This window comes from Pristiophorus japonicus, chromosome 15, assembly GCF_044704955.1.
Source record: "Pristiophorus japonicus isolate sPriJap1 chromosome 15, sPriJap1.hap1, whole genome shotgun sequence".
Classification (NCBI taxonomy): domain Eukaryota; kingdom Metazoa; phylum Chordata; class Chondrichthyes; family Pristiophoridae; genus Pristiophorus; species Pristiophorus japonicus.
In genome coordinates this window covers 152,785,389-152,809,552 of record NC_091991.1, presented here as the reverse complement: position 1 = coordinate 152,809,552, position 24,164 = coordinate 152,785,389, and the positions used below count along the sequence as shown (strand labels likewise).

General features: G+C 46.2%; 1 protein-coding gene and 1 non-coding gene across 2 annotated transcripts in view; one reads left to right on the top strand and one right to left on the bottom strand.

Annotated features, from left to right (window-relative positions):
- The window catches only part of LOC139225914 (ras-related protein Rab-26-like), a 424,746-nt gene that overhangs the window by 82,259 nt on the left and 318,323 nt on the right, over positions 1 to 24,164 (top strand). The window lies entirely within an intron of this gene.
- LOC139226099 (U6 spliceosomal RNA) lies at positions 1,521 to 1,626 on the bottom strand. The gene has a single exon (XR_011587211.1). It is a non-coding gene; the product is annotated as a U6 spliceosomal RNA (small nuclear RNA).

The following is a 24,164-nucleotide window of genomic DNA, read 5'->3' as shown; positions in this document are numbered from 1 at the left end:
TCCAGCTCTAAGGGTTCTAATATCGGTAGATTGATTAAACCAGGATCAAGGTATTAATTTATACTCTTGCTTTGTTCTGCAAATAAGAGATCTTGTTGCTGATCATTATTTAATGAGAAATCGAGATGAAGGGTAAAGGCTATAGAGGTAGGACGCCAATAAAGTTGGAAAAAGTCAGCAGAGGTGAATCCAGAAGCAGTCATTAAGTGACACAAGCTTGCGTGTTATAAATCTGTAAATTGCAGGAGGGAAGATAGGAGAAGGTTAGAAGTTAAGGTGCTGGAAAGACTTGAGATACAGCAGGAGATGGGGCGATGAATCTTAATTTCAACACAGTGATGATGCAGAGAGGAGTGTGTATGTGAAGCTTAGGGTGATCACCAGAGAAAAGTTAGAGAAGTGAGCACTACTAGGAGCAATAACATAGAAAAAGGTCACTAACTTTTTCATGTACAGCTCAGGTAAGGTCACGCCTGCCTTGATCCTTGGGTTTATCTGAATTTCCCCAGCTTTGTGCTCGAATGTTGTACAGGCGCAGCGTCGAGAATCTGGAATGTTCTGGAATCTGGACTCCGGGACGATCGGTGGCAGGGTTGTCCGGAATCTGTAAAATGTTCCGGAATCCAGACCCGACGACCCTGCCGACCTCGGGCTCCCGCCGCTGTCCGACCTTGGGCCTTGCCTCACCGCTGCTCGTCTCGCCCCGCTCGCCTCACCACCACTGCCCTTACCTCGGTGCCTCCTCTCCAGGCCCACCCGACGACCTCCTCGGTGGGGCCCGTCCGAACACCTCCTTGGTGGGACCCGCCCGACGACATCCTCCTCGGCGGGGCCGGATGGCCCGAACAGCTCCTCGGCAGGAGTCCCCCCCCCTTTCTGACGTTCCGAAATCGAGAAATACCCGAACCTGGGCTCGGGTGTTTCCGGATTCGTGACGTGAGAAAGCAAATCGAAAGTCCGGAAAAGCCCGAATCCAGAACGGCCTCGATCCTGGGGGTTCCGGATTTTAGACACTGCACCTGCACTAAAAGCTTACTGGCAGGTCTACCGCTACTAAATACGACATGTCTGTATTGTTTCATACAGTTTTGAAATAGCTGGAGTTAAAATGGAATCGTTTATGAACAAAGCACAGGAAATCAATTGTCTAAGGCCAGGTCTGGAAATTAGTCATTATACAGGGGCTTTGTTTTCGGTGCACATTGAATTGTATGTCACCAGTATAACTGCATCAGCTCCTGCTTATTTGCATTCTGCGCAGTAATTCTGACTATTGTATCTTTGATCATGGACGATTAATCTCAGAGTGTCCTGGACTGAATAAGTGCTGGTGAATTCTCCCATTGTCTTTAGTTCTGCAGATGAACCACAAAGGAACCAAACTCCATGGATGAACAGAGAATTACAACATCAATAGGAATAGGCTATTCAGCCCCTTGAACCGGCTCCACCAATTCAATTAGATCACGGCTGATTTGTATCTCAACTCCATTTACCCACCTTTGATCCATATCCCTTGATAAAATATGGAATGCTTCACGAATCTGCATGTTGTCCTTGCGCGGGGCTGTGCTAATTTGCTCTGTATCGTTCTAATTTCAGTATGTATGCTGCCAACCTTAGACTGGACAGTCTTGTCTACAGACAAAAGTTTTCACCAAAAGACTTGTCACTTCTAAGAAATACATTCTAAAAGCGGGGCTCGGAATTTGCATGAACTTTCCGCGCACTCCTGGTGTAACTCTGGAAGGATTGGGTGGGGGTGGGAGGATAGAGTGCGGGTCTTGTCCGGGTTTTGGGGGCTCTGTCCATCCAAGACATAGACTCTGGCATCAGAGGGGGCAGGGTTAAGGGTGGAGACACCCCTCATTGAGAATTCCTACTTCGCTGACCTCAATGGGACATGGTCTATGGTGAGAGGCTGGTATGCCCAATGAGATTAGGTGTGCTAGCCTCCAGCAAGGTGCAGGTGGGCCCTATATGGTGAGGAGAGGAGGGTGTCCAGGCCAGGGAAGCAGTCTGAACCCACACAAAATTGGTAATTTTGGAAAAAATAATTATAGGCCTTTGGATGTAAAACAAAACATTTTGAGGGGGGATTGTGCTGGTTTCATGGTCTTGTTGTATATCATTTTCCTTCTGTGGATTAAGTACCCTGAGAATAAGTATCCTCAAAAGTATTTTTTAGCCAAAAGCATTATTTGGTTGGCCATGCACTTTCAGCCTTGAAAGAGACAGGACAACATGGTTGTCAAATCACATGATTTGTATTAACAACATGACATTGGGGTGGGGGTGATGCTAATTAATATGGGCATGGCAACCTATACACTGCACCTAGAAGGAAGCAGGCCTCCGATCATTGGGCCTCAAGTTTTGAGAATGCAACAAAAATGTCTGGGAAAATCTCAATCCTTAACAATCTGCAATGTCTCAATCGCTCCACCATTGGTGGCCGTGCTTTCAGCTGCCAAGGCCCTAAGCTCTAGAATTCCCTCCCTAAACCTCTCCGCCTCTCTATCTTTCTTTCCTCCTTTAAGACGTTCCTTAAAACCTGCCTCTTTGACCAAGCTTTTTGTCATCTCCCCATATATCTCCTAATGTGGCTCGGTGTCAAATTTTGTTTCAAAAAGCTCCTGTTTGGATGTTTTGCTGTATTAATGACACTATATAAATACAAGTTTTTGTTGTCTCTTGACATACAATGACTTGTACTTTACAGCATACCCTCTTGACTGGCCAGTTCTTGATGGTGCGGCATTATTCCAGCATTGGAATCTGGGAATAGGAACCATGTCACTTTGTCTACCTGTACTTCCATAAAGCTATTGCTGGGGGTGGGGGGTTGGGGGGGCATCACATCTGCTGAAAGTTTTACAGTAATCCAGGTACTCTCATTCTGAATGCGTTTAAGTACACTCTGCTTCAGCGGCGACTATGATTATCTACAATACGTAATAGCCATGCATTCAGCAATAAACATCTATAGTGCCAATCAAGTGACAAATTATATTTTATGACTAGCCATATAATTTGCTCCATTGTGTTGGCTACTGCACTTTCTTTCCACTTACGCTGTGGATGAGTGCTTCAAATGTCCTAATATCTCTGAATGACTGTTGGTGTAATTATGATGTACCATGTAACAAAGGAAAGTCTTTTCAGAGAAGAATTTCCTTTCAAAATGCAGACCAGTCAATAGCTTTCAGTATATTTTTATAAAATCAAATGGAGCTGTAGAATTGGAACGAGGCAGCACAATGGATTTAATTCTCCCGACTTTCCTCCTCGCTGGGAGGTGCTGACTCATGCTCGCCCAATTAGATGAGGTGAACTGGTCTCAAAGAAGTGCAGGTGGGCCCAGATTGGGGTTGGCAGTGGTGGGGGGCGGGGGCGGGTGGGGTGGGGGGGGCGGGGTTGGACGGCATTCAGGCCAGGGAAACAGGCTAGACTCACAAAGAATTGGTCCAAGTGGCCATTCTTCATATGTGACCTCGACACTGAGTGCGAATAGACAACCCGACCTTGGAGAAACATCAGAGCCAAGCCTGATCCTTTCCTCACGTAGTCTTACATAGTATTTACAGCACGGAAACAGGCTATTCGGCCCAACAGGTCACTGCCAGTGTTTATGCTCCACACGAGTCTCCTCCCACCCTCTCTTCATCTAACCCCATCGAGATATCCCTCTTTTCCTTTCTCCCTCATGTACTTATTGCACTTCCCCTTAAATGCATCTATGCTATTCGCCTCAACCACTCCATGTGGTAACCACTCTCTGGGTAAAGAAGTTTCTCCCGAATTCCCTATTGGATTTATTAGTGACTAAATATGTCCCCAGTTCTGGTCTTGCCCGCAAATGGAAACATCTTTTCTATGTCAACCCTATCAAACCCTTTCATAACCTTAAAGACCTCTATTAGATCACCCACCCCTCAGTTTTCTTTTTTTCTAGTGAAAAAAACCCCACCCTATTCAATCTTTCCTGATTGGTATAACCTCTCAGTTCTGGTATCATTCTAACCATTCCTCAACCAACATCCACACACTCACACTTTCCAGTAGGGCTCACTGGATAGTACTCAGGGGCACTGAATTCCATTGTAGCAAAGTAATCTCTGTCCCAGCTGAGATCAGTTAACTCCACACAAATTGGTCTCGATGGCTCACATCAAAGGGCAGGGTGTACAATCTTTAAAGTTGGTAGTTGCAGAGAGTTGCAGGGCAAATGTGCAATGTTTTCTTCAGATTAAAACAGCAACAGCTTCAAATGCCCTTGATCCCATCGTCGAGGGGAAAGAAAGGGCTCCCAGACTTGTTGAAAGAATCACACAGGATTTGCCTTTCGAGACTGAGCTGCCAGACTCCGAGAGGTAGGTCTTGACGCTGCGCAATAGTGTTAAACTGGTGATAGCGAAATTAGCAACCCGTTTTACATCTCTCCCGGCTTTTATTCCAACAACAAGTTGCATTTATATAGCGCCTTTAACATAATAAAAGGTCCCAGGGCGCTTGATATTGGAAATGAAAATGGGGAGAGATGTCATTTTGGGGAGAGCTGCGAGGAGGATGCTATTAGGCTGCAGAGTGACTTGGATAGGTTAGGTGAGTGGGCAAATGCATGGCAGATGAAGTATAATGTGGATAAATGTGAGGTTATCCACTTTGGTGGTAAAAACAGAGAGACAGACTATTATCTGAATGGTGACAGATTAGGAAAAGGGAAGGTGCAACGAGACCTGGGTGTCATGGTACATCAGTCATTGAAGGTTGGCATGCAGGTACAGCAGGCGGTTAAGAAAGCAAATGGCATGTTGGCCTTCATAGCGAGGGGATTTGAATACAGGGGCAGGGAGGTGTTGCTACAGTTGTACAGGGCCTTGGTGAGGCCACACCTGGAGTATTGTGTACAGTTTTGGTCTCCTAACTTGAGGAAGGACATTCTTGCTATTGAGGGAGTGCAGCGAAGGTTCACCAGACTGATTCCCGGGATGGCGGGACTGACCTATCAAGAAAGATTGGATCAATTGGGCTTGTATTCACTGGAGTTCAGAAGAATGAGAGGGGACCTCATAGAAACGTTTAAAATTCTGACGGGTTTAGACAGGTTAGATGCAGAAAGAATGTTCCCAATGTTGGGGAAGTCCAGAACCAGGGGTCACAGTCTGAGGATAAGGGGTAAGCCATTTAGGACCGAGATGAGGAGAAACTTCTTCACCCAGAGAGTGGTGAACCTGTGGAATTCTCTACCACAGAAAGTAGTTGAGGCCAATTCACTAAATATATTCAAAAGGGAGTTAGATGAAGTCCTTACTACTCGGGGGATCAAGGGTTATGGCGAGAAAGCAGGAAGGGGGTACTGAAGTTTCATGTTCAGCCATGAACTCATTGAATGGCGGTGCAGGCTAGAAGGGCTGAATGGCCTGCTCCTGCACCTATTTTCTATGTTTCTATGTTTCTATCAAAGTCAGGATCTACGCCCTATAGTTGTCACAGGTGTCTCCGGAATCAACTGGATGAAACGATCGACATATCCCATTGTGATTGGCTCCAGTGGGCATCACTTTGACGTGCACCTGTGGAGGAATTAGTAGCTTTGTGTTTTGACTTTGCTGTTCCCAACACTGGTTAGAAACCTTTCTTTCTAACTTGCTGGAAGAACAGACAGATTGAAATGGTACTGTTGCAAAGCCCCCTTTTACCTGCACCTTCATCACTTTAACCAATTTAAACAGAAAAAAATTAGATGAAAACAAAAATCAGAGTCAAACACCATGCAGAGTGCACTTTCTACTGATCAGGGAGGAGTAAAGGGGGTTTTATATGACAGCAGTCCTTGAGAGGTTTTTAAATCCCTGTGATTTAATTTACATTTATTTTTCCGATGCTGCATGTTCCAATGTAGATGACTAAATCTATAGTTCGGGTTTCTGTTCATAATCTTCAGATACTCTCCTCACTCCATTTCAGACGAAGAAATTAAATAAAAAATACACAACGAAATGCTGTTGTACAAAATATTGTTACGGCAGCGTAATTAGGAACCTGCAGAGCGGGACCCCGACAGAAAAGACCCTTCAGTCTATTGTTGTGTGTGAAAAATAACATGTGAAGAATAGAATTCACAGGAAAATAGCTGCATCTGAGTGGCGTCTCTGTTGTGTGCTGATAATGCATGCTCTACATTAATGAAAAGCAATGAGGTTGGCATTTTGTTCTTTACAACACGTTCCATAAAATAAATAAATGAGATGCACTAAATGTTCCTCTAAGGTCTGAGCATTTAATGTAATGCTGCTTCTGACCAAACGTGTAAAGCAGTCACAAGCCCATTATTCAAAATGTGATTCTCTGACAGGAAACTGTTTTTTTCATGAAATGTAATTTTGAAGATTTACATGGAACTACTTAAAGGATCAAACCCTAATACAAACTAAGAGAAATCTATTGAACTCTGTAGGGGCTTAAGTGATTGTTCCTGTCCAAAATGAGGGTCCATAAATATAAGATAGTCACTAATATATCCAACAAGGGATTCGGGAGAAACCTCTGTACCCAGAAAGTGGTTAGAACGTGGAACTTGTTAGTACATGGAGTAGTTGAAGTGATGCATTTAAGAGGAAACTAGATAAGTACATGAGGGTGAAAGGAATAAAGGGATATGCAGATAAGGTGAGATGTAGCGGTTGGGCCAAATGACCTGTTTCTGTGCTGTTAATTCTGTTTACTTCTATCTATAATCTGATCGTTTATATCACAGGTGTGACCAGTTTTATTCATGAGTACACAAGGGAAATATTGAAGAGGATCAGAGAAGAACTAAGGGAGGGGTAAAATTCAACATCACCAGGGGTGCAAAATGGACAATAGTGGATCAGTCGCCCGTTGTATACCTTGCCTGATTTTCCTTTCCATTCAAATGAATAGAAAGAAAAATTGGGGGGGAGGGTTAATGGGCAATCCCTCTCCCCGTCTACTGAAGTATGAGGAAAGACTGGAGCAGTTTGGATTCTTCAGCCTTGAAAGGAAGTGAGTGAGAGGAGACCTTATGGAAATATATAAGATATTGGATGATCTAGAGAGGTAAACGTGGGTCATGATTACAGAGTATGTCCTGAAAGTAGTACACAAGGACACAGATTCAAATTGGCGGCTGGCAAATTTGGAACGGATTACCACTCGGAATGGATTTTCAGGTAGAAGAGTGAAGGCAAAAACCTTGGAGCTCAGGATGCTGTTATGTGTGGGAGGTGTGGGCATTTCTAAGATGAATGAACAATGATGGACTGAATGCATGTTGTCCTCTGTATTTATCTTGTGATCCTCTGATTAGTAGCAGATAACCTTTAGGACATGTTGTAATATATGCATTTGTGAGTATGCTCGCAGGTTTGTAGAGCTGTTGAGTTGGGAGTGGCTTAGCCAGTCACATAATGTTCATAAGACTCAATAAAACCCCAGCCAGTTGGATTCAGGGAATCCACGATGAGGCAGGTGGTTGTGAGCCTGGTGGATGAACTGGCAATGTGGAGTGTGATTGTTAAACCTTTACTAATAAACCAGCTAGTTCTTAATAGTAATGTGTTACTATGAATTCTTAAGCAAAGAACCCATGAAACAAATACATTACACATGTAAAGATAATCTTGATGTGAATATAGGATGATAAGGAAGCATGGAACAGGAGAAGACCATTTGACCCATCAAATGTACTCCATCAACAAGTTGTGGATAATATGCTCTATCAGTGATTCTACCCCACCAATTTAGTCCTCTGAGGGATAGTTGTGCAAAAATACTCACTTTGCACTCCAGAATAGTCAAGTAAAATTCCAGAGTATCCATCCATATTCATCTTCACTATCTACTCTGGACAGTTGCCTTCCACAGTTATGCCCTCGATTCCAGGGTCATAGTGCTTCATGGATTATTTGGCCATCTCTGCCTGTATTCTGAGTCTCTCTTCATGTTGTGTTGTTTTATGCTCAGCACCATCCTTATTTCTCTGCTCTTCACTCCCTTCAGCCCATTTATGTGCATTTGAAGGTAAGGTCCCAAAGTTGCACTCAGCATTCTAAATTTGTTCACTGTGATCTACACAAGGTTGGGATAAATTATTTTGACTTGCAGCAAAATCCCTTGTGATGTAGCCTGATTTTCTTAAGCATAGCTTTTCGTTAACTGGAAACATTATAGCTCCTTACTCCTGTTATACTAAAAGGTAGCCAGTTGTAGTGGAGGGGATTGGGACAAAAATAGTCCATCCAACTGGCCCTCCGTTGAACTATTTCCTCGGAAATATTAAGGAACTATCTGAGAATGTAGCACCGTCTCCAGAACTTCTATGTATCTACTATAAGAGAGCTTCTCAAATCAAATTGAGCTTCTTAATGTGACATTTGTGATTTTTTTAATTCCAGGTAGCTTATGTTAAAAAGATACACATTAAGACAAGCAGAAAGTGCGTCCAACTAAATTTCTATACGATAGTCTCAACGATAGCATCGTAGGCTGTGTATCGAATCGAATTGGACGTATAATAACTCACATATGTCAGATCATTGCCAGCAGTTTGCTGATATCAGGACTGCATGTGTGTGGATTGGACTCTAATTTGCTCTCCAGCACAGTAACAAAACTTTCTGAGCGACCCCCTGCTTAGATAAATCAGCAAATCATTGAATCTTCAGCTGTTTGCAAAATTCAAAGTACAACTAAATCCTCTGTGTTGTGTGGTTCAATGCCAAATGAACTATCACGAGGACTGCTATTTGCCTTGATTACACACATTGCTCAGTCTCCTGCAGATATCATGATCTAGTTACAACAATAACAACTTGTATTTATATAGCGCATTTAACGTAGTAAATTGTCCCAAGGTGCTTAACAGGAGTGTTATTAGACAGAAATTTGACACTGAGCCACATAAGAAGAAATTACGGCAGATGACTAAAAGCTTGGTCAAAGAGATAGGTTTTAAAGAGCGTCTTGAAGGAGGAAAGAGAGGCGGAGAGGTTTAGGCAGGGAATTTCAGAGCTTAGTGCCTAGGCAGCTGAAGGCATGGCCAGCAACAGTTATAATCAGGGATGCCCAAGAAAGCAGATTTTGAGGACACAGATATCTCTGGGGGTGGGGTGCGGGTGGGGGTGAGGCTGAAGGAGATTACAGAGATAGCGAGAGGCAAGATCATGGAGGGATTTGAAAACAAGGGTGACAATTTTGAAATCGAGGCGTTGCTTAACCGGGAGCCAATGTAGGTCAGCGAGCACAGGGGTGATGAGTAAACTGGACTTGGTGTGAGTTAGGACACGGGCTGCCGAGGTTTGGATCACCTCAAATTTATGTAGGGTAGAATGTGGAAGGCCAGCCAGGAGTGAGTTGGAATAGTCAAGTCTGGAGATAACACAGGCATGGATGAGAGCTTCAGCAGCAGATGAGCTGAGGTCGGAGTAGGGCGATGTTACAGAGGTGAAAATAGGCGGTCTTAGTTATGCCACGGATACGTGGTCGGAAGATCATTTTAGGGTCAAATATGATGCCTAGGTTGCGAACAGTCTGGTTCAGCCTCAGACAGATGCCAGGGAGAGCGATGGAGTTGGTGCCTAGGAAACTGAGTTTGTGACGGGGAGAAAAGACAATGGCTTCGGTTTCCCAATATTTAGTTGGAGAAAACTTCTGCTCCTCCAGTACTGGATGTCAGACAAGCAGTCTGATAATTTAGAGACCGTGAAGGGGTTGAGAGAAGTGGTGGTGAGGTAGAGCTGGGTCTCCTCAGCATACATGACAGATATTGTGATGAAGAACTTCAACGCATTCTGCTTTTATTATGTCACTGTCACTCACATTTGTAAAGGACCACTTTCACGCAATAAATCCTTTCCGAGCCCATGCCTTCATTTATTGTGAAAGGTTCCTTCAGTCAGTCTAACCACCTCTTCTCAGAAGCTGCTCTGCCCTTTTAGCCTCTCAGACAGCTCTGTTTCACATGGCTCACTGAGTCACTCGAGCGTCAACTTCCCCAGCACGCGTAGGCATTTGGATATTTCTCTGCAAAGAGATTCGGATAGAGTTTAGTGTCTGCGAGGGCACTGGAAAGCTGACTCTCTGGACACCGCCTGTCTTAACTGGCTGCCTTTCCAAAGTGGTTGTATCTCTCAGTCCTTTGTGTATAATGATTTAATTGTACCGTGTATCAGCTTCTGTGCTGAATTCAGTTTATTCTACATGTGGAATTGATATGCAATCAGCTATCCCTCAATCACTTATCAGAACAGGGGCATATCGCAAAATGTTTGGATAAAAGGCTACTATGCTACTAAATGTGGGGGAAGGACGGAGAACCCCTCTTGCACTGTTCCGTACCGTGCACGTTAGGGCAGCGGATACAGAAGTTACATTATGGTATTTGCATCAGGATTATGAATGGATTGAGATTACAATGTTACAGCAGGGAATGAATGCTTGAGTCTGAACTATACGTGGATCTGCGATCCAGTGTTCCAGGTTGTAGTCTGCCCTTCTTCCAGTTCCTTAGTGGGCAGAGTTTGGTGTGTGATCCTAAATGGTAGTATAGGTGCAGCGCCTAAAATCTCGAGCCCTCGGGACCGAGGCCGTTCCGGATTCCGGGATTTCCCAGATTTCGATTTGTTTCCTGACGTCACGAATCCGGAAACATCCGAGCCCAGGTTCGGGTATTTCCAGATTTCGGAACGTCAGAAAGGGAGGGGGAGTGGGGGGGGTTCCCGCCGAAGAGCTGTTCGGGCCGTCCGGCCCCGCCGAGGAGGTTGACGTCGGGCTGGCCCCCATCGAGGAGGTTGTTGGGCTGTCTGGCTCCGCCGAGGAGGTGTTTGGGCGGGGCCCTGCCAAGCGGTTTGTCGTTGGGCTGGTCCCCACCGAGGAGGTTGTTGGGCTGTCTGGCTCCGCCGAGGAGGTGTTTGGGCGGGGCCCTGCCAAGCGGTTTGTCGTTGGGCTGGTCCCCGCCGAGGAAGTCGTTGTCGGGCGGGCCCCACCAAGGAGGTGTTTGGGCGGGCTGGAGAGGAGGGCCCGAGGTAAGGGCACTGGCGGGGCCCCGAGGTCGGCAGGGTCGTCTGGTCCAGATTCCGGAACATTTTACGGATTCCGGACCGACTCTGCCACCGATTGGTCCGGAGTCTGAATTCCGGAACATTCCGGTTTCCGGAACTCCGGATTTTCGTCGCTGCACCTGTATTAGCCACGGCTCAGTGGGTCGCACCGTTGCCACTGAGTCAGGGTTGTGGGTTCAAGTCCCATTCTAGAGACCTGCGCACTAAATCTTGGCTGACATTGCAGTGCAGTGCTGAGGGAGTACTGCACTGTCAGATGGGATGTTAAACCGAGGCCCTGTCTGCCCTCTCAGGTGGACATAAAAGATCCCATGGCACTCTTTCAAAGCAGAACAGCGGAGTTCTCCCCAGTTTCCTGGCCAATATTTAGCCCTCAACCAATATCACTAAAAAAGATTATCTGGTCATTTATCTTTTGTGAAACCTTGCTGTGCACAAAGTGACTGCCTTGTTTCATCATAGGCAGTCTCTCGAATCGAGGATGACTTGCTTCCACGTCAAGAAGTTCACAGGTGTTTCAATGAAGGACCTAAAGTTCCATGTCCCAATCTAAATCTTGAAGGGTGGAAGATGCCTGTGCGTGGATTTTTTTAACGTGTGGTGGCCGTTGCACACCAGCCACCTCACGGGCTTGACAGAGCTAGGTCTTGGTCCAGTGGCAAGGATTAGCCAAGATGACTGGAGACCAGCTCTGTTGCGCGGACCTCGTGCGCACACATATCGCAGTGTGGGCTGGCCCGTGCTGCCCCTGGGCCCCTCGCCTCTCCGGGGTCCCAAACTCGCGCCTCTCCTGGGCCCTGATCACGTCCCTCTACAATCTCTCGCCACTCCTTCGCCCCGACCTCGCCGCTCCTGCTGTACCTGCCCACGCTCCAATCACCGACCTGGTTCTTGGTGACATCCCTTTTCACTGTCGTTGCTCTCCTGCTCCAGCACGTGCTGCTCCCTGGAGTGGTATGCTGCCACGCTGCTCCTTCCGCTCCCCGGCCTGCTCCGATGGTGCTCGCAGGCCGGGGGCCGCACAGCCTGCTGGGCCAGGCCGCCACGCCGCTCCTTCCACTCCCCAGCCGACAACAGTGACTACTCTTCAAAAATGACATGTCCTGAGGTTGTGAAAGATGCTATCTAAATGTAAGTTCTTATATGAGAACAAGATGGGAGCAAAGGAACTTATGAGGTCCTATATTGTATTGTATGTGAACCAAAACACCTCCTTGATTACATAGATGTTCAAGCTATTACCATATTTTAGCTTGTTGCTATTGAGTTAATTGGTGTTAATTGCAACAGAGCTTACCTGCAGATGTTGTGTGCTGTATATCACTACCACATGGGGAAAATCTGCACTGCTCGCTAAACGTAGCGAAGTTTTAAGCATGTGTATGAAGAGTACATTTACCATCGCACCACAGCTAACAAACCGAGGAAATCATCCCATCGGGATTAGAGAGAGGCCATGAGTTTACGTTGGTAATCAAAACTCTTTTGATTTGTGATTCATTCACGAATGTCCAGTCTAAATTGAGTTCGGTCTTAACTAACGATTAGGTTTTGAATGTTTTACAAATTTTGAGGGGGAAAAATAGGTCAGTTTTTGCAAATGGGCATTGCTACATGTCATGTCTTTCTGTGTGTATGTGTGGTGTCACTTTACATGTTCCAGGGGGACTCGAAAAGTGGGTGACAGATAAGCAGATTGCAAAAATTAATACAGGTTGGACCTCCCTTATCCGGGACTCCCTTATCCGGAACTCCCTTATCCGGCACCACCCCTCATCCGGCATGATTCTCCACCCCGACTTTGGGGCCGCGCCGACACTTGGCCCGCCGGGGCCCGCCGATCTTCGGCCCGCCAACACTCAGCCCACCGGGGCCCACCGACACTTCGCGGCCTGCCGACACTTCGGACCCGCTCGGGACACCGACCTCCTCCTCCCCCCCCCCCTTTATCTAACAAAATCCCTTATTCAGCACAGGCCGGGTCCCAAGGGAGGGAGGTTCAACCTGTACTTTAATGCTACGCATCTATTCGGGTGAAATGATATATACGCAATTGACTTCCCACAAATGTGGAGTGGAGAGTGGGCAGAGTAGCTAATTTTTGTTGATGTTTTATTGGCGGGCTGCATCCAATCCCTGTTAGTCCTGTGGGAAGAGCGGGGTTTGGGTTGCCAATCGTAGACAGTCTTTGGTATTCATCTGATCTGTGGTCTAATGGAAGTTGATAAATGTGTCAGCTTCAGTCTAGTGGAGGTTCTTCTACAGTCCCAGAATTAGGATTTTGGAACTGTTGAACCTGAAGTTGCAATGTTTTATTTTATTTATTCGTTCCTGGGATGTGGGCGTCGCTGGCAAGGCCGGCATTTATTGTCCATCCCTAATTGACCTCGAGAAGGTGGTGGTGAGCTGCCTTCTTGAACCGCTGCAGTTCGTGTGGTGAAGGTACTCCCATAGTGCTGTTCGGGAGGGAGTTCCTGGATTTTGACCCAACGACGTTATATTTCCAAGTCAGGATGGTGTGTGACTTGGAGGGGAACTTGCAGATGCTAGAGGTGGTAGAGGTTGCGGGTTTGGGAGGTGCTACTCCCCAATTCTCCTCAACGTTCATATCAAGGAAGGGCATGTTTTGATCTACACTATTCAATATGGGAGCACAGCTCCAAATGTTGTTTCCGTGAAATCATAAATAAGTAACACAAAGCTGGTATCACTTATTGTTTACACTAGATTATTTTCAGAAAGCATTTCCTTCCTCTCCCTGGGCTCATTTAATCAATTTTTGACAACCTTTTCACCCTTAGCTTAAATAGACAGGAATAGCTCTTCTATAATTAGGATTGGACTGTGATATGTCTCCTATTTCCTCCCTAAATCTCTCCGCCTCGCTACCTCTCTCTCCCCTCCTTTAAGAAGCTCATTAAAACCCACCTCTTTGGTCTCCTCTCCCAATATCTTCTTATGTGGCTTGGTGTCAAATTTGTTTGGCAATCGCTCCTGTGAAGTGCCCTGGGATGTTTTACTACCTAAAAGGCGCTATATAAACGCAAGTTGTTGTGGTTAATGTGTCAAAACATGACCACACTGCAGCACTGGGTGATGTAGATGGTGCCACTTGTTTCTGTGCCTCATAACAAGAAATATACCACTAATTTTGTATAAGAAGAAATGGAATCAATATTATAATTTAAAATAAGTAAATGTGTTGTATCTCGCAAAATATACAACCAACATCCCTTGTGGGCAGACGCCCAGCTTGGAGACTTTTCCTCAGAAGGAACTGATTGCTGGGATGTGTGTACATACACCCACACATCCAGAGACACAACCCTGTGAGCTGGAATCCTGCCCGTTCTTTCAACAGGGAGGGACAAAATTGTTGGAGAATCAACAATATGCATCACGCTATGGTGGGCAGATTGTAGCAACAGCCTCTGACTTGCAAGGTTAGCAAAAAAGAAATTAATCGGGCCTTTCTAGACCTCAGTCCCAAAGCACTTTACAGCCAATGAAGTAGTTGTAGTCACTGTTGCAATGCAGGAAACGCAGCAGCAGATTTGCATACAGCAAGGTCCCACAGTCAGCAATAAAATAAGTGTTTTAGTGATGTTGGCTGAGAGATAAATACTGGCCAGAACACTGGGGAGAACTTCCCTGCTCTTTTTCAAAATAGTGCCATGGGATCTTTTATATCAGTTTAACGTCACATCCAAAAGACGGCACCTCTGGCAGTGCAGCACTCCTTTAGTAGTGCATTGGGAGTGTCAGCCTAGTCAAGTCTCTGTAGTAGGACTTGAACCGACAATCTTCTGATTCAAGGAGCCATGACTGTCACCTAGAGAGAATAGAATCTACGGCCCCACTAGTGGTTTGCTTGATTTACTTATTGGCTGAACAAAAAAACACGTTGACAAATTTCCTCAAATGGGTCAAAGCCATAGATACACCAAGTCATTGTCACTGAGGTAGTCTCTAAGTTATGTCAACAACCACCGAACCATTCATTTCATCTTCCCTGAATCTGGCATTTGGTATGTGGACATTTTCTGCATATTACTCAGAACATACCACTCTTTGCAGTCCCTTCCTATCTCTGTAGCCTCATCCAGCCCTACAACATTCTGAGATCTCTGTTCACCCCCAATTTTAATTGGTCCACCATTGGTGGCCATGCCTTCAGCTGTCTAGGCCCTAAACTCTGGAATTCCCTCCTTAAACCGCCCCATCTCTCGACCTCTCTTTCCTCCTTTAAGATGCTCCTTAAAATCTACCTCTTTGACCAAGATTTTGATCACCCATCCTGATATCTCCTTGTGTGGCTTGGTGTCAAGTTTTGTTTGATAATGCTCCTGTGAAGTGCCTTTGGGTGTTTTACTATGTTAAAGGCGCTAGATTAATGCAAGTTGTTCTAAAATAACATGGTGAGAAATTGAGTAAAATGTAGGGAAATTCTCAAAGTATTAATTTGTGCTGCTGCAGAGAAAATTGGACTGACCTGTCTGGCTCGGGTTGGTTGAAAATAAGAGCACTTAACAAATGGTAAATGGCCTCTGCTTCAGAGTAGATAATGAGCAGTTTGCTGACTAATGGGATTAGCAGTCTGAGCACATACCCAGGTACACTGATTGTGTTCGCTTTCACTGCACACCTACCTAACAGTAAATGGATATGACAGACAAGTGTTGAGTGAATCAGAGTGCCACGGTACACTGACTTATTCACTGTTAGCCAATGCTCGAAAGCTGAGAAGCTGCATATATGTGTAGTTTGAAAAAGTTGATCTTTAAACTGTTGCGTGCCAACGATGAAGTACTTTCAGTTAGCAAGACCGAATCGGCTTCCTCAAGTGTGTGCAGTGTGCAGTGCTTACAGACTGAGCTGTCATCTGCCTGCACTCCTCAATTCTGGCGGTGTCAAAATGAATGGCTGTTGTTGCAGTTTATAATCGTTGTGCACTTGAGCCCCAGCTCAGCTGGGGGAAGTGAAGCTATAACTGATGCTGCCTATAATTCCTGACTTTTGGAAATTAACTTGTGTTATGGCGAGGGGTGTGCTTTGGAGAGGAACATGTTTGAAATGGGAATGTTTAATGCAGCTCTGTGTTCACGGCTATAAACAGAAGTGTTACAGCAGAGGCTGTGGCAATGCTGCCAGATCATCACCAGACTCTCCTTGTGCTTTCCCTCCGCTTCTCTTGTGCAAAAACTGACCAGAAACACAGTGGAAAGAGTTGAGAGCCATTCATCCCCTTTCTCTTCTGTCTCAGTTTCTTGTGTTCTCACTGCATTTACAGGAGAAATATTGATCCGAGATCACAAAACTCTACACTTGTTTTGTGTGGCATGCTTAAGGATCGCTGATTTAACTGCTCTATGTCCAGTACCAATGGGTGGAGTGAGTGTAGCACTCAGACCACCCACTGGTACTTGAAACTTGCAGCAGGGTGCTACTGGCATTGGAGGATCCCAATTCGCATTGTCCAATGAGGCCTGTTTCTGGCGGAAGCTTTGGCCTCCTTTCAAAGGCCCCAATCAGCAAGCATTGGCCGCTAAGTTCTGCACTGTGATTTTGAGTGTGGCATCGCCCAAAAACGAGGCATAAACAAGCTCACCCAAAACTCTGCTGCCCACGTCCTAACTCGCACCAAGTCCCGTTCATCCATCACTCCTCTGCTCGCTGGCCTACATTGGCTCCCGGTCTGGTAACGCCTCAATTTTAAAATTCTCATCCTTTGTTTTCAAATCCCTCCATGGCCTCAGTCCCTCCCTATCTCTGTAACCTCCTCCTGCCCTACAACCCTTCGATATATCTGTGCTCCTCCAATTCTGGCCTCTTGCGCACTCCCGATTTTCATCGCCCCACCGCTGGTGGCCATGCATTCAGCTGCCTAGGCCCTAAACTCTGGAATTCCCTCAAGGATGAACAAGCAGAGAAAGCTGAGAGGTGGCCTAATAGAGGTCTTTAAAATTATGAAAGGTTTTGATAGAGTGTTATGTTTGTAACTACAATGTAACACCACTGTATTACTGTATACACTCAACTTAGATGCACACCTTGACCACAGGGGGTGAACTTGTGGGAGACACTCCCCTACCTGATCACACAGATATATAAAGGGAGATCCCACGCAGGGTCATCACTTCTGGAGTCCTGTAATAGAGTTAAGGTCACAGAGTGGCCTTGTCCCTGGAATGTGCCTCCAATTTATGGTCACCAATAAATTAAATAGGGAATTCAGAAGAAATTTCTTTACACGGAGAGTGGTGAGAATGTGGAACGCAGTGCCACAGGGAATGGTTGAGGTGAATAGTACAAATGCAGTTAAGGGGAGGCTAGACAAGCAGAGGAGGGAGAAGGGAATAGAGGGTTATGCTGATAGATTTAGATGAGGAAGGATGGGAGGAGTCTCGAGTGGAGCATAAACGCCATGGCCTGGTTGGGCCGAGTGGCCTGTTTCTGTGCTGTATATTCTATGCAATTCTATGTAAACATCGCCGCCTTTCTACCTCTCTTGCCTCCTTTAAGACTCTTTTTAAAATCTACCCCTTTGACCAAGCTTCTCGTCATCTGCCTTAATATCTCCTTATGTGGCTCGGTGTCAAATTTTTGTTTGATCGCGCTCCTGTGAAGCGCCGTGGGTCGTTTTACGAAATTAAAGGTGCTACATAAATGCAAGTTGTTGTTGGTGAAAATTTGTAGTTGTGAAATGAAACGTAATTTGGTAAAACAGCAGGGGATGTCAGTTTATTACATGAGATGATACTTTTACTTCTAACAGAAGATGTCAGGAATGTACCGATGAGCTCCATTAATCAGTAGCTAAAGAGTGACGGTGACTGCTGTGTTCCCAGAGGATGCTCAGCTGAGTGTCATTTTACTTCAGCATTAAAATGAAAAGCTAAATAAGAACTCCATTACCTTTAAATTAATCACGGTGAACATTTTATGATATATATTTTAAATAGAATTTACAGAACAGAAACAAGCCATTCAGCCCAACTGGTCTATGAAGGTGTGTTTCTGCTTCACACATGCCCCCTCCCACTCTACTTCAGCTCACACCATTTTAGCTCAATTTTCCACACAACCCAGCTGCTGTGTACCTACACAGTTAATGGTTAGATAGCCTGGAAGCAGATAGGCGAGCCACTTCTGGGTCCTCACGCCTCCCCTCCCCCCGTCCCCTCCCCGCCAGTGTTTGGTCAGTCTTATGCAGGGATTTTTTTTTGTAAAGAAAACAATCCCATTATATAAAACACTGCACTATACTCTCACAGTGCCCTCACTTTCCTCTTAAAAGATGCACAATTATGCTGGAGACAGGCAGCCTGTCTGTGTAACGTCCTCCGGTCACTACAACAAATGAAACGTACTCCTCCCCTTCCATTTAAAATGACAGATACAAAGAGAGAAAGACTTGCATTTATACCGCTCCTTTCACGGCATCAGTACGTCCCAAAGTGCTTTTCAGCCAATGAAGTACCTTTGAAGTATAGTCACTGTTATAATATAGGAAGCGCACAGCAAGCTCCCACAGACAGCAGTGAGATAATGACCAGATAATCTGTTTTTAATGATATTCATTGAAGGATAAATATTGGCCAGGACAGCGGGGACAACTCCCCTGCTCTTCTGATGCAGTAAAATATTGAAAGGTGGGTGGAGAGATTACATGGCTTTCTTTGGCCAGCTCATTAATGGACCAGACGTTCACATAGATACAGCCATTGAATCCAAGCACAAACCTTCACTGCCAGCCCACTAAAACTGTTGGGATAAGGAATGTGTCGGGTCTCAGACAAAGAAGGTTCAGGATTGCAAATACCCCCAACCCCTCTCCGTGCTCTACTCCACTCTGGTGCTTAATCCCTAAGAGGGAATGAGGAGAGATGCTTTTTCCAAACCCCACAAAGTGGTGACAGCAAGAAGATTTTAAATTGAGATTCATGAGCAGAAAAGAGAAATTCAGTAGTTCAACAGAGAGTTCACCCCCGAAATACAGGATAATTGTCTATCAGCTGAATAGTGACTACAGTAGCCCAGTTTTAATAGGAAAAGCAAAACTAATTAGGCGGGATAAGCATATGAGTATAATTAATTTACTAGTCTGCTGAGTTCCTGATGTTGCAGCAAGTATTTTACTGTGATATGTTAATCAGACCCATGTATAACTTAACAATGCCACCCAGGTGCAATCCTGTGTCTACCCTGTGGCAGTGAAACTGAAATGAAATGTTTGTTTATTTAAATTCCAGTCAAATTTGTTTTGTTATATCTTAGGTTTAATTTTCTTTTATCACTAAGTTTCAGTAGATATACATCACTGGCCTGTGAAATAGGGCCATGTTTACTCATGGCAATAGAATTAATTTAATCTGTGTATTATATTTAAAATAGCGGAGACCCACAAAACATTTGCGGTCAAATTAGTATCTTTATTGCAACAGTCCTTACTTAGACTGTTACCATCTTCTTCATCTATAGAATCAATGCTAATCTCCCCTCTCCCTCCCTCTCTCTCTTTCATTCTCCGTCGCTCTCTCCTCCTCCCTCTCTCCCTCCTTCCCACCCTCTCTGTGTCACTGGCTCTCCCTCTCCCACCATCCCTCTCCATCCCCCTCCCATCCTACCTCTCCCTCCCCTTCCCTCCCACCCTGTCTCACTCTCTCGCTCCCTCCCACACTGCCTCTCCCTCCCCTTCTCTCTCCCCCTCCCTCTCCCTCCCACCCATCCTCTTTCTCCCTCCCACCCACACTCTCCCTCCTTCCCACCCACGCTCTCTCTCCCTCTCTCTCCCACCCACCTGTCTCTCTCCCTCTCCTCCCCACCCTCTCTCTCTCCTTCCCACCCACCCTCTCTCCCTTCCATCTGCTCCCTCTCTCCCTCCCACCCTCTCCCTCCCTCCCTCCTACCCTCTCCCACCCTCCCTCTCTCTCCCTCCCGCCCTCTTTCTCCCTTCCACCCTCCCTCCCTCACTCCCCCCTTCTCCCTCGCTCCCTCTCCCTCCTCCCCCTCCCTCCCTTTCCCTCCCTCCCTCTTTTTCCCTCTCACTCCCTCTTCTTCCCTCTCTCTCCCTCTTCTTCCCTCTCCCTCCCTCTTTTTCCCCCCTCCCTCCCTCTTTTTCCCCCCTCCCTCCCTCTTTTCCCCCCTCCCTCCCTCCCTCTTTTCCCCCCTCCCTCCCTCCCTCCCTCTTTCCCCCCCTCCCTCCCTCCCTCTTTCCCCCCCTCCCTCCCTCCCTCTTTCCCCCCCCTCCCTCCCTCCCTCTTTTTCCCCCCTCCCTCCCTCCCTCTTTTTCCCCCTCCCTCCCTCCCTCTTTTCCCCCCTCCCTCCCTCCCTCTTTTCCCCCCCTCCCTCCCTCCCTCTTTTCCCCCCTCCCTCCCTCCCTCTTTTTCCCCCTCCCTCCCTCCCTCTTTTTCCCCCTCCCTCCCTCTTTTTCCCCCTCCCTCCCTCTTTTTCCCCCTCCCTCCCTCTTTTCCACCCTCCCTCCCTCTTTTTCCCCCCTCCCTCCCTCTTTTTCCCCCCTCCCTCCCTCTTTTTCCCCCCTCCCTCCCTCTTTTTCCCCCCTCCCTCCCTCTTTCCCCCCCTCCCTCCCTCTTTCCCCCCCTCCCTCTTTTTCCCCCTCCCTCCCTCTTTTTCCCCCCTCCCTCCCTCTTTTTCTCCCTCCCTCTTTTTCCCTCTCCCTCCCTCTTTTTCCCCCTCCCTCCTTCTCCCCCTCCCTCCCTCCCTCCTTCCCTCCCTCCCTCCTTCTCCCCCTCCCTCCCTCCCTCCCTCCTTCTCCCCCTCCCTCCCTCCTTCTCCCCCTCCCTCCCTCCTTCTCCCCCTCCCTCCCTCCTTCTCCCCCTCCCTCCCTCCTTCTCCCCCTCCCTCTCTCTTTTTCCCCCTTCCTCCTTCTTCCAACCCTCCCATCTTCCCCCCCATCTCCTCTCCTACCCACCCCCACCTACCTCCCCCCCCCCCCTGCTATCGGCTGCGAGCAGGTAATTCAGCAAGGACTAAAACAAAATGGCTACGGGATTTTGCAGTCGGAGGCGTATCTCCAACCTGATTACAAAAAAATCCGCACTTGCCTTCAGGCTCCCGGGCTTCGGAGACTTCGGATCTTGGGCCTCCAGGCGTACGGCTGTGTAAAGGCCCATGGATCTCAGGGACTCGGGCGTCCCTGTGATCACATGGGCCAGGTCCTCCAATCAGAACGGAGGAAATAATTAATTAATTTCTACAACTGGAGTGAAAATAAATGTTTCCATTTTCAAATTTAATTAAAAGTCCCTTCAATAAAACATAAGTTTAATTTTTTGAAAAATAATTTTAAACATTTTAATCCAGGCCAAAATTTCCATAAACTAATTTTAAATGTTTGTGCATGATTTTTTAATTTTTATTTAAGAGTTATATTAATCCTTATGCTGGTGAAAGCAGGCCCTACATTTTTATCAAGTGTGAGGGTTTTGTGGGCATTTTTCTGGGCAGTAGTTGGGCAAATAGCCCAACTCTGCGCCAGCGGATGTGATTTTGGGCAAACCTTGGTAGATTGCAAGTTCCGTGTTTTTGTGCACGAGCAGCGCATGTGGAAACTCGGAACTTGCGGGGCCTTTCTGATGGCTGACGATGGCATACACTGTGCGCACGCCATCATCGCGAGTACAAAATCCAGGCCAGTATTTCGTGACATTTTTATAACATCTGATATGTACTACAGCTGGCATTTTCTATGTAGAATCACTTGGCTCAAATTTCCCCAACCCCTTTTTCTGGCGCCCTCACCCGAGGTGCGACGCTTTTGTCGGCCTCCAAGCGCACCGAAAATCTTCCTCCTGATTCTGGCCACTCCCCAGCCTCTCCTTGGTGGTGGCGTAGCGTGGCCCAGTGGATTGGGGGCAGAGCCCATCTCTGGCTGCCTGCGCTGATTTCTTAAGTCACCGCAAGGTTTTTCTGAACGTACAAGAGTGCCCACTTCCGCTGGCCTAAGTTAGTTTGGGGTAACTTTTAGCTGGCTACACTTGCTTAAATGGCCAAAACAGACATAAGTGGTTGGTAACACCCTCTTTTGGAAAAAAAACTAAACGAAAAAAAGCCTAACTAACTCACTTACACTGGCGCAAATTAAATGGCCAGAATTGCAACTAAAAAGATACTACCGAAAAATCAAGTTGCTCCAAAAAAAAACAGAGTAACTCCTGGGGAAATTTGGGCCCTCAAAGATTCATCATAGGCAATCCCTTGAAGCGAGGATGACTTGCTTCCATGCTAAAAAGGAATGAGTTCACAGGTGTTTCAATGAAGGACCTAATATTCCAGATCCAGAACTACATCTTGGAGGGTGGAAGATGCCTGTGCTTGGATTTTTTTTAAACATGTGGTGGCCATTGCACACCAGCCACCACACGGGCTTGACAGAGCTAGGTCTTGGTCCAAGACGACTGGCGACCAGCTCTGCTGCATGGACTGAGCGCGTACACATATAGCAATGTGGGCTGGCTCGTGCTGCCCCTGAGCCCTCGCCTCTCCTGGGCTCTGATCACATCCTTCTACAAACTCTTGCTCCTTCGCCCCTCCTGCTGTGTCTTCCCGCACTGCAATCAGCGACCGGACTTCGCAGCCGTCGCCCTCCTGCAGTGGTATGTCGCCACACGCTGCTCCCTCTGATGGCCCCGGCCTGCTGATGGTCCTGCAGGCCAGGTCCGTGCCAATTACAGCACAGAAGGTGGCCATTGTGCTAGTTTTTCAACTGGAGCTAGCTACCATAATGCATTTCCCTGCCTTTTCTCAATAATTATTTTATAGTCTTTTTCAAATATTTATTCAATTCCCTTTTAAATGATGTTTAAACTTTGCCTCTTTAGTTATTTGTGGTGAAGCATTCCACATTCTAATAACCCTCTGTGTGAAAAAGAATCTTTCAACTTCCCCCTGCGGCCCCATGTTACTGATTCACTAATATTTCACTGTTCACCCTCTCAAAGTCTTCATGCAATGCAGAAATAATAATCTTGATATTTTCTTCACGATATTTAATTAAATGTACCTGCCTAGTGAAGAGAAAAATGAAAAGAAAGACCTTGCATTCATATAGCGCCTTTCTCGACCTCAGGACATTCCAAAGCACTTTACAGCCAGTGATGTACTTTCAAGGGCAGTCATTTGTTGCAGTGTAGGAAAACACGGCAGCCAATTTGCTCACAGCAAGGTCCCACAAACAGCAGTGAGATAAATGACCAGATAATCTGTTTTTAGTGGCGTTGGTTAGATCAATATTGGCCGGTAGAACTGCCCTGCTCGCTTCGAGTAATGTCATGGGATATTTTACTTGTTTTGACGTCACATCCAAAAGACGGCACCTCTGACAGTGCAGCATTCCTTCAGTGCTGACCTAAAGTGTCAGACTAGAATATGTGCTCAAGTCACTGGAGTTCAGAAAGTTAGACAATGATTTCCACTTGATCATTTGTAATTAGTTCAACATGAATCAGATTCCTTTAAACTGTCATTTCATTCCCATTAAATTTTCTTTTCCAGCAAGCTACTTACCACACTGATCCCACATGTCAGATTAAGCGCATGAGCCTAATGCTGTATATTGAAAATTTACAAATATAGGTTGTACGTACAGTCAGCCACAATTATATTTGCATGTTCAGTGCTGATTATACATGGTGCAAGGAATCCATTCCCAAGAGTCCTGTGGCAACAGACAAAAGCAGAATAAATTGGGGAAAAGGGAAAGTGAAGAGATTAGACAAGATTTTATAGTTGGAATCTGTTACTGATTTTTACAGCCAACTTTTATATCGTGCCTTTAACAACCTCAGGACACCCCAAAGCACATCACAACCAATACTTTTGAAGTGTAGTCACTGTTAAAATGCTGGACACACTGTAGCCAATTTGCAAGCCACAGCAAGCTCCCACAAATCGCAATGTGATAATGACCAGATAATCTGTTTTAGTGATGTTGATGGAGGGACAAATGTCAGCCAGGACACCAGGGGGAGCTCCCCTGCACAGAAAGAACTTCCACTTAGATGGGACTTTGTTATGTTCGAAGGACATCCCAAAATGTTTAACACACACTGGGGTAAATTT